The sequence below is a fragment of the Panthera onca genome, chromosome E1, assembly GCF_046562875.1.
Source record: "Panthera onca isolate mPanOnc1 chromosome E1, mPanOnc1 haplotype 2, whole genome shotgun sequence".
Lineage (NCBI taxonomy): Eukaryota > Metazoa > Chordata > Mammalia > Carnivora > Felidae > Panthera > Panthera onca.
The window spans coordinates 21,018,917-21,029,214 of record NC_138352.1 but is presented as its reverse complement, the minus strand read 5'-3'; the positions used below and the strand labels follow the sequence as shown (position 1 = coordinate 21,029,214).

At 43.5% G+C, this 10,298-nt stretch overlaps 1 long non-coding RNA gene across 1 annotated transcript in view; it reads right to left on the bottom strand.

The window, feature by feature from the left end:
* Nucleotides 1-8,650, bottom strand: part of LOC144614374 (uncharacterized) — a 78,321-nt gene extending 69,671 nt beyond the window's left edge. Inside the window, exon 1 of the long non-coding RNA XR_013552099.2 lies at nucleotides 8,506-8,650. This is a non-coding gene — a long non-coding RNA (uncharacterized LOC144614374). The remainder of the gene's footprint in view (nucleotides 1-8,505) is intronic.
* Nucleotides 8,651-10,298: the final 1,648 nt, after the last annotated feature.

Sequence of the window (10,298 nt, the reverse complement as noted above, 5' to 3'; positions counted from 1 at the left end):
TATGGCTTTGCAGAGCATTCAATTTTTTATACCTCCATCAGCACTCACCTGCACCCCACCCCCACAAGTATCTTTTGCGGGACTTGGTTTTATTAAGACTCTCTAGATTGTTACAAACTACTAAGGAAAATACTCCCCAGGGCTGCCTCTACAGACAGGATCCATTCACTGACCTACTGCACAAGTAGTTACTGAGCATCTACTCTGTGCCAGGCACTGTTCTTTCCTGTGTAGGTACAACAGTGAGCAAAGAGAGTTCCTGCCCTCTGGGAACTTACATTCTACGAGGATAAAAAGGCAACCAACAAATAAGAAGGCATGTAACATGTCAGACAATAAGTACTAGTGGGAAATAAAGAAATAGAGGGAGGCACTACTTTGTAGAGAATAGGCTTCTCTACAAAATTAGACACCGGAGGGGCTCCTGGGTGGCTTAGTTGGTTAAGCCTCCGACTTTGGCTCAGGTCATGATCTCAGAGTTCGTGAGTTCGAGCCCCGCATTGGGCTCTGTGCTGACAGTGAGGAGCCTGCTTGGGATTCTCTGTCTCCCTCTCTCTGTCCCTTGTGCATGCTGCTCTCTCTCTCTCCTCTCTCTTTCTGTCAAAATAAATAAACTTTAAAAAAAAAAAAAAAAAGGCATTTGGGAAGAGACCTGCAGGAACCAAGGTAGTAAGCCAAGCTGAGTATGTAAGGTCAGAGTATTTCCAGTCAGAGGGAAAAACAGAAAAGGCACAGGCCCTGTGGCAGGGGCAGGTTAGCATGTCACAGGGGCTGGAGGAAAATGAGCAAAATAAAGAGTTATGACATAAGAGAGGAACCAGGGGCCAGATCATGTAGGGCCTGAGGGCCTGAGAACTTGTGTCTTTATTCAGAGTGAGATGTCAAAGCTTTGGAGGATTTAAGTAGAGAAGACATATTAACAGACATTTTTAAGAAATAACTCTGGCTGCTGCATTGAGAAATAGACTGAAGAATGCAAAGGCAGAAGCTGGGAGACTAGTGAGGGGCCTACAGTAAAATAAAAGATAACAAATGACCATGGCTTAGACTGGAGAAACAGCATTGGGAAAATATTAGGGTGGGGGATTCTGGATGTGTTACGAAGGTGACGCACAAGGATTTTCTGACCAACTGGATGAGTGAGTCAGAGAGAAAGCGAGGAAGAAGAAAAAACTAAGAAGAGAAAACAGGGACAAACGATACAAGAAAAAAGTGGTGCAAACAGCAGGAGTCTGGTCGTCAGAAAGAGGGAAGGCAGCAGAGCAAAGCTGGTGGTCAGGACCATGATCTATTTTATGTCCTCCTGTCCCTCCTGCAGCATCTACTTGCCCCCAGCTCCCAGCCCTGTCATCTTCAAACCTTTACAGCATAAACTGTACAGCCTATGATCTCAAATATGTCTCAAATTACTAAAAAAGTTTAAAATTAAAAAAAAAATCCAAATAAATTTTCTTCAAGAAAATTTTGGATCAAGGAGAAACCCAACACTACAATCACAAAAACTTCCAGAAGTAAACATAACAGTAAAGCTTTGTGATCCTGGCTTAGGCAAACAATTCTTAGTTACAACACCAAAAGTACAAGCCATGAAAAAAAAAGTGTACTTCATCAAAATGTAGTTTTTGCTCTTTGAAAACATGTTTTAAAGAGAATGAAGGGGTGCCTGCGTGGCTCAGTCGGTTAAGTGTCCAACTTCGGCTCAGGTCATGATCTCACGGTCTGTGAGTTTGAGCCCCGCGTCAGGCTCTGTGCTGACAGCTTGGAGCCTGGTGCCTGCTTCGGGTTCTGTGTCTCCCCCTCTCTCTGCCCCTCCCCTGCTCGTACTCTGTCTCTGTCTCTCTCTCTCTCAAAAAATAAAATAAAATAACAAAATAAAAATAAAATCATAAATAAAGAGAAAAAAAGATAAGCCACAGACTGGAAAGTATTTGCAAATTATATCTCTGATAAATGACTTGTATCCAGAAGTTTAAAGAAGTCTAAAAATTCAATAAAAAGAAAACAGATCACCCAATTTCTAAAGAGGCAAAAGATTTAATAAACATTCTATTAATATTTACCTGTCAGAATGACAGGCAAGAAACAAGGGCTGGAGAGGATGTGGAAAAAAGGGAACCCTCGTGCACTGGTAGTGGGAATGTAAATTGGTGCAGCCACCATGGAAACAATATGGAGGTTCCTCAAAATTTTTTAAATAGAACTATACCATATGATCCAGCAATTCCACTTCTGGGTTTTTACCGAAAAAAAAAAAAAAAATGAAAGCACTAAAGTTATAAGACATATGCATCCCCTATGTTCAGTACACCATTATTTACAATAGCCAAAACATGGAAGCAACCTAAGTGTCCTCTCGTAGATGAATAAAAAAGATGTGATACACACACACACAAATATGTATATATGTATATATACGTGTGTGGATATATATATTATATACAATGGACCATTACTCAGGTACAAAAAAGAATGAAATCTTGCCATCTACAACATGGATAGACCTACAAGGTCATTATGCTAAGTTAAATTAGTGAGACAGAGGAAGACAAATACCAAATGATTTCATTTATTTGTGGAATCCAAAAAAACAAAATAAATGAACAAACAAAACAGAAACAGACTCCTAAATACAGAAAACAAACGGTGGCTGCAAAGGGGAAGGGAGGAGAGGGGAGATGGGTGAAACAGCTGAAGGGGATTAAGGGGTACAAACTTGCAGTTATTAAGTTAAACACACAAGGATGTAAAGTATGGCACAGGGAATAAAGTCAATAATATTGTAATAACTTTGTATGGTTACAGATGGTGACTATACTTACCATCATGAGCATTTAGTACCACATATAAATGTTGGAACAGTATGTTGTACACCTGAAGCTAATATAATACTATATACCAACTATACGTCAATTAACAAATAAATAAATTTATTTCATCAAAGATGATATACAGATGACAAAAAGGCACATGAAAAAAAATTTAAACACACTGAGTCATTGGGTAAATAACAATGAAAACATAATGAGATACCACTACACACCTATTACAATGGCTAAAAGTTCAAGTGTTAGCCAAGAACTGGACCTTTCACATCCATTAGTGATAATGTTAAATGACATAATCACTTCAGAAAATAGTTTGGCCCTAAGAAGAGAGCCCAAATGTCCATCAACTGATGAACGGATAAAGAAGATGTAGTATATGGTTCATGAGTTCGAGCCCTGTGTCAGGCTCTCTGCTGTCAATGAGGAACCCTCTTCGGATCCTGTGTCTCCCCACCCTTCTCTGTCCTCCCCTACCCATATGATTTCACCCATATGTGGAATTTAATAAACAAAACAGATGAACATATGGGGAGGGGGAGGCGGAGAGAAGAGAGGGAAACAAACCACAGAGACCTTTAATGTCACAGAAAAAAACTGAGGGTTGATGGAGGGAGGTGGATGAGGGGTGGGTGGCTAAATGGGGGATGGGCATTAAGGAGGGCACTTGTTAGGATGAGCACTGGGTACTATATGTAAGTGATAAATCACTAAATTCTACTCCTAAAACCAAGACTGCTACATGTTAACTAACCTAAATTTAATTTAAAAAAAATAGTTTGGCAACGGTGCCTGGGTGGCTCAGTCAGTTGAACATCGACTCTTGATTTTGGCTCACGTCATGATACCCACGTCACAGAATCAAGCCCTGAGTTGGGCTCCGCACTGAGAGTGGACCCTCCTTAGGATTCTCATTCTCTCTCTCTCTCTCTCTCTCTCTCTCCCACTCTGCCCCTCTCCCCTACTTGCACTCTCTCCCTCTTAAAAAACAAATAAATAAAAATTAAAAAAAAATAGTTTGGCAGCTTCTTCAAAAGTTTAGAAATAATCCATTTGTTCTACTCATTCCACACCTAGTTATTTACCCAAAAGAAATATCCATAATATATTTATTTGTAATAACCCCAAAATGGAAACCCAAAAGTCCATGAACAAGTGAATGGAGAAATGAACTGGGGTAAATCCATACAATGGAACGTTACTCAGCAATGAAAAGAAATAAATTGTTAACATATGAAAAAGTGGATGATTCTTCAACTAATTATGCTTAGTAAAGACAACCCCCCCAAAAATTATAAACTCTATTATTCCATTTATATAAAATTCTAGAAAATAAAAATTAATCTGTAGTTATTGAAAGCTGACCAGTGGTCACCAGGGGGAATTACAAAGGAGCAGAAGGAAACTTTTCAGGATGACAGACATGTTCATTGTCTTGACTCAGATGATGGCATCAGAGCATAGGCACATGTCAATACACTCTAAATATGTGCTGTATGTAATATGTCATTATACCTCCATAAAGCTGTTTATAATTTTTCATTGAGGGACATACTACAATTACAGTGCTTTGGTAAGATAATTAGAATACTGTATGTCAAACTTTAAAGCCACAGTTAGAATTTTTGATAGCAAATGTATTAAATCTGTTTATCACTTTGGGGAGAATTAACATACTCTGTTGATTCTTCCAATTCATGAAGTTAGTGTATCTCTCCATTTATCTAGATCCATGATTTCTTTCATCAGTGGTTTTGTAGTTTTGGGCATATAGAGTTCTATACATGTTTTGTTAGATTCACACCTAAATTTTTCTTTTCCTTAATTTTTCTCTTCTTTTTAAAAAAGTTTTTTAATCTTTATTTATTTTTGAGAGAGAGAGAGAGAACAGGGGAGGGGCAGAGAGAGAGGGGGAGACACAAAATCCAAAGCAGACTCCAGGCTCTGAGCGGTCGGCACAGAGCCCAACACAGGGTTCAAACCCATGAAACTGTGAGATCATGACCTGAGTGAAGTCAGATGCTTAACTAACTGAGCCACCCAGGAGGCCCTCCTTTCTTTTTGCTTTTAAGCAATTGTAAATGGTATTATATTTTTAATTTTGATATCCATATGTTTGTTACTAGCACATAGCATATAGAAATACAACTGATTTTTGTATGAAACCCTACTGAACTCACTTAGTAGTCTGGAAGTTTTTTATAAATTCCTTGCAATTTTCTATATAGACAAACATGTCATCTGGGAAAACAACCCTTTCAAAGTGAATCTAAATTAAAATGAAGTCCAAAACTGCATAGTAAATTCTGGGGAAAGAATCTGATTGGGATTTTGCCTTAAAAATAAAACCAAACTCGGGGCACCTGGGTGGCTCAGTTGGTTAAGTGTCTGACTTCAGCTCAGGTCATGAGCTCAGGGTTTGTGAGTTTGAGCCCCGCATACAGCTTTGTGCTGACACCTCAGAGCCTGGAGCCTGCTTCGGATTCTGTGTCTCCCTCTCTGACCTTCCCCCTACTTGTTTGCACTCCCTCCCTCTCTCTTTCTCTCTCAAAAATAAATAAAAATTTAAAAAATAAAATAAAACAAAAATTACTGAAATAAATTTATTTTCTATTATATTTCATAAGATTTAGCTTGTAATTGCAACTCTCTGCTAATTCTTAGAATAAAGAAGGAATCGACAAAGGAGTTGGGAGAAAAGGGAAAGTTCCCAGTCTTACACACTATGTATGGCATCCATTAGGTTGAAGTTTTGCAATGCAATCATAAAGAATGTCTCATTTTTTGCAAACAATGTGTAATGGCTTCATTATTTTTAAGGGCCTTCCTAATCCTTTGATTCTGAACTCAGTTCTCGTGAAACACTGGATCAGCTTCACTATTTTCAGTTCTTCACTTGTTAACTAGTTCACTGCTGCTGCATCCATACTTTCCAAAATTCAAGCAGATTTCTAATACTACTTCCATCAATTTCATTAAATTCTGCAATTTTGGCAAGATCTGTCATCTTATTTTGCAATCAGGTTGTTGCCTTAATTATTGCATATTTACAACATTTGATGATCAGCACAATCATTAATGAATACTTTTTGTTTTCCTACAAAATATCATTGCTATGGAGACTGCAATACCAGGGACTCCACTATTGCAAACCTTAAAACATCTATAGCCTTTGACCACAAAGTCTATTTTCTAAATTTCATAATTAAAGATATGCATAAAAACATTTATGTGTACATACGCTTACTAGGATATTTCAAGGCACAAAAAATTAGAGCACCTAAATTGTCAATAGAAAACTGGGTAAGTTATGGTACCTTCACAGGATGGAATGCTAAGTAATCATGATGGGGGGGTGGGGGCGCCTGGGTGGCTCAGTCAAATAAGTGTTCAACTCTTGATTTCTGCTCAGGTCATGATCTCATGTTCCTGAGTCCAAGCCCTGCATCTGGCTCTGCACTGATAGCAAGGAGCCTGCTTGGGATTCTCTCTCTGCCCGTCCCCTGCTCACGGGTGCTCTCCCTCTCTCAAAATAAATAAATGAGCTTTTTAAAAAAATCATGATGTGGAAGAAGAGTTAGCACCATGAGAAGTTTTTCATCATCTCTTAAATTTTAAAGGCAGGACACAGAATCATGCTTTCAGGATCATATCCCAGTTGTGCATGTGCTTAAAAATATTGTGTATGCGGCATGCCTGGGTGGATAAGCCTCAGACTCACGATCTCAGCTCAGGTCTTGACCTCAGGGTGGTGAGTTCAAGCTCCACATTGGGCCCCTGCACTGGGCAGAAACCTACTTAAAAAAAAAAAAAAAAAAAAAATTGTAGATGTTTACAAACACGGGGGGAAAGTGCAAAAGGATTTAGCCCAAATTTTAATTTTTTTTTTCAACGTTTTTCATTTATTTTTGGGACAGAGAGAGACAGAGCATGAACGGGGGAGGGGCAGAGAGAGACGGAGACACAGAATCGGAAGCAGGCTCCAGGCTCCGAGCCATCAGCCCAGAGCCTGACGCGGGGCTCGAACTCACGGACCGTGAGATCGTGACCTGGCTGAAGTCGGACGCTTAACCGACTGCGCCACCCAGGCGCCCCTAGCCCAAATTTTAGATAAACCAGCCCTATGCTAAAATTTTAAATTTTTTTGGATGCGAATTCATTTTTGAGAGAGAGAGAAAGACAGAGACAGAGCATGAGTGGGGGAGGGGCAGAGAGAGAGAGAGACAGAGAGGGAGACACGGAATCCGAAGCAGCCTCCAGGCTCTGAGCTGTCAGCACAGAGCCCGACGCGGGGGCTCGAACCCACCGACCGTGAGATCGTGACCTGAGCCGAAGTCAGACGCTTAACCGACTGAGCCACCCAGGCGCCCCCCGAATTTTAGGAGTGATTTAAAATTCCCCTTCCGGGGGCGCCTGGGTCACGTGAGTTCGAGCCCCGCGTCGGGCTCTGGGCTGACCGCTCAGAGCCTGGAGCCTGCTTCCATTCTGTGTCTCCCTCTCTCTCTGCCCCTCCCCCGTTCATGCTGTCTCTCTCTGTCTCAAAAATAAATAAATGTTAAAAAAAAAAAAATTAAAAAAAATAAAATAAAATTCCCCTTCCGTGTTTGATTATATTTGTCAGTCTTTCTAGAATGCAAACGCTACTTTTGGAATTTTTTTTTTTTTTAAGGCTCACATTTTTTAAATAAGTGAGTAAATAACACCTGCTCCTTAAGGAGATTTCTGACCCACTTCTCAGCCAAGACGAGGCTACAACGGACAACAGCAAGGTGAAGAGGACGGGGGTCATGTGACGGAGGAGACCGTTAGCACAGCTGCTCAGAGCTGCTCCCTGTCACACAAGCTGTCGGGCCGGATTAACATTCCGGGGCTGACACCGCAGCTGTCAGGGAGCAAACGGTAAACTCGGCCTCCCGGCCGTGGCAGAGGTCCGGGCACATGTCACACATACCAGTGTCCCCGGCCACCTTCACGGCGGACCTCATGGGTCACATTTTTTTCCTAAGTGGGAAGCCGAGGACTCGGCTGTGGGCAGATGGAAAGAACCTTTGCTTAAGGGATGGGATTTACCAGCCTGATTCCTCCCTCCTGCCCCCGAGGGCCACCAAGAGGCCGCTTCCGGAGCCCACGAGGGAAAACAGAGCCCGTGCGGTGTCCAAGGAGAAACAACAGTCCCCGTGGGGACAGCGCCCAACGCAGGGCTCTTCTCGGCCCACGGCGGCCTGACCTTCACGGGTTCACCCAGAAACCGGGGTTCACGGCTCGCTCCGGGGAAACGGAGCTACTAGAGTCAGAGGTTCAAAGGACAAGGGCTCACAGCTTGACACACCCGCGTGACGAGCGTGGGCGGGAAAGGTGGTGCCTTTTGGGCAACACAGTCCTCCTCCTCGGGATTCGGGAAAACAATGCCGCGTCTATCCCACGGCGCGCAACGCAAACCGGAGGGGGCATGACGTGCATGACAGGTATATTCGACCGAACCCCGCGCCCTGTGCAATGTGCGGGACTCAAGAATTTTCCAGAAGGTTCTAACGGCCCCGCCTTCAAGTTCGCGCCCCAAGCCCAGTTTCATACCCGCGCCACCACCCGGCCTCGTGCGGTTATTCTCTGTCATCGCCAGCGCGAATAGGTCCTGAGGACGCGCGAGGCGCTCTTCCCTCACAAACCCCACACGCGCACTCACCGGCAACGCCGCGCCCTCGCCTCAGCCAGGTCCGCACAATGGCGGCGGGCCACTTCCGGCCTTTTCTTCCCTCCACCCGACTCCTCCCATGATGCCCTGGGGCACGCCGGAAGTGGCCCCTCCCCTCTCTGGGAAATTCAAACTGTTTAGTTCCAGGAGTTTCACGGCGCGTCCCCCGAAGCCCACGCAGGGCAGGTGAGTTTTCTCGCATTTTCAGAGCTGTGACCCACTTCTCCCTCTCCAAACCCCAACTGGAGTATAAACGGAGAACCAGCTTTTTTTTTTTTTTAATTTTTTTTTTTTAACATTTATTTTATTTTTGAGACCGAGAGAGACAGAGCATGAATGGGGGAGGGTCAGAGAGAGGGAGACACAGAATCTGAAACAGGCTCCAGACTCTGGGCTGTCAGCACAGAGCCCGACGCGGGGCTTGAACTCACGGACCGCGAGATCATGACCTGAGCCGAAGTCGGCCGCTTAACCGACTGAGCCACCCAGGCGCCCCCCAGCTTTTTATTCTCAATGGCCGGAACAGTATCTTCAGGAGCCAAATTCTTTCCGTTGGACTGAATGAAGCAGAGCTGCTGCTAGGGCCCATACTCAGCATGCAATAAAAAAGAACAAAGCTGCCATTATAATAACAGCTGACATTTGAAACCCGAAGTCCTTACCTTAGTTTGCAAGGCTCCAAACCATTTGGCCCCTGGCCACCTGTGCCACTTCATTCCCTGCTACTATTTCCCTGGCTCCCTTGGCCCCTGCCCTATTGGCCTTTTTTCCCTTCCTGTGCAGGCACACTCACCTCCCAGGGCCTTCTTATGGCTTGCTCCTTCACTTCGTGTCTATTCAAAGATCACCTCTTCAGAGAAACTTTCCCTGATTTATCAGTTTAGACACCACACAACGGCTATTTCCTGATCCTGCTTTGCCTTTCCTTCGGAGCATTTATCGCTAATTGACATCAGGTGTTTGTTTATTGTCTGTCCCTAGACAACAATGCATACACACTGGAAAAGAATTTACAGGAAGGCAGAGACTTTGCCTATTTAAAAAAAAATTTTTTAACGTTTATTTATTTTTGAGAGACACACAGAGAGAGAGAGAGAGCACGAGCTGGAGAGGGACAGAGAAAGAGGGAGACACAATCCCAGGCAGGCTCTAGGCTTTGAGCTGTCGGCACAGAGCCTGATGCAGGGCTGGAACTCACAAACTGTGAGATCGTGACCTGAGCTGAAGTTAGACACTTAACCGACTGAGCCATGCAAGCATCCCGAGACTTTGCCTATTTTGTTCTCCAGCACTTAAAATCCAGCACATAGTAGGTGCTCAATGAATGTTTGTTGAATAAACGATTGAACGAGTGTATGCTCACTATGTTGCTGGTTCTGTGCATGACAGCCTCAAAATTAGCAATTCCAGGTATGAATTCCGTCACCATCCTGGCATGGTGGGAGATCGCAAGCTGGTTCTAGGTAGCCCCATCTCAGCCAGGTTCGAGGGCGTTGCCATCATACCCCCCCCCCCCCCCAACAACCTTTCAGGTAAGGTGATGAACTTATCTGGATCTACCCAGGACTGTACTGACCTTAAAACTGAAAGTCTCAGGAACTTCTTCAATCCCACACAAACTAGGAGAGTTGGTCATGCTGCTTTCCAGTATCCAGGCTCCATCTTGCATGTTTTGTCTTATTGTTGTGTGTATGAGTGTGTGTTTGGGGGAAGAGGGGTGCTATTGACTTAAGAGTGTTCTTCGCCATCTGAACAGGAAATTGGCTAAACGCATCCGGTAGGAT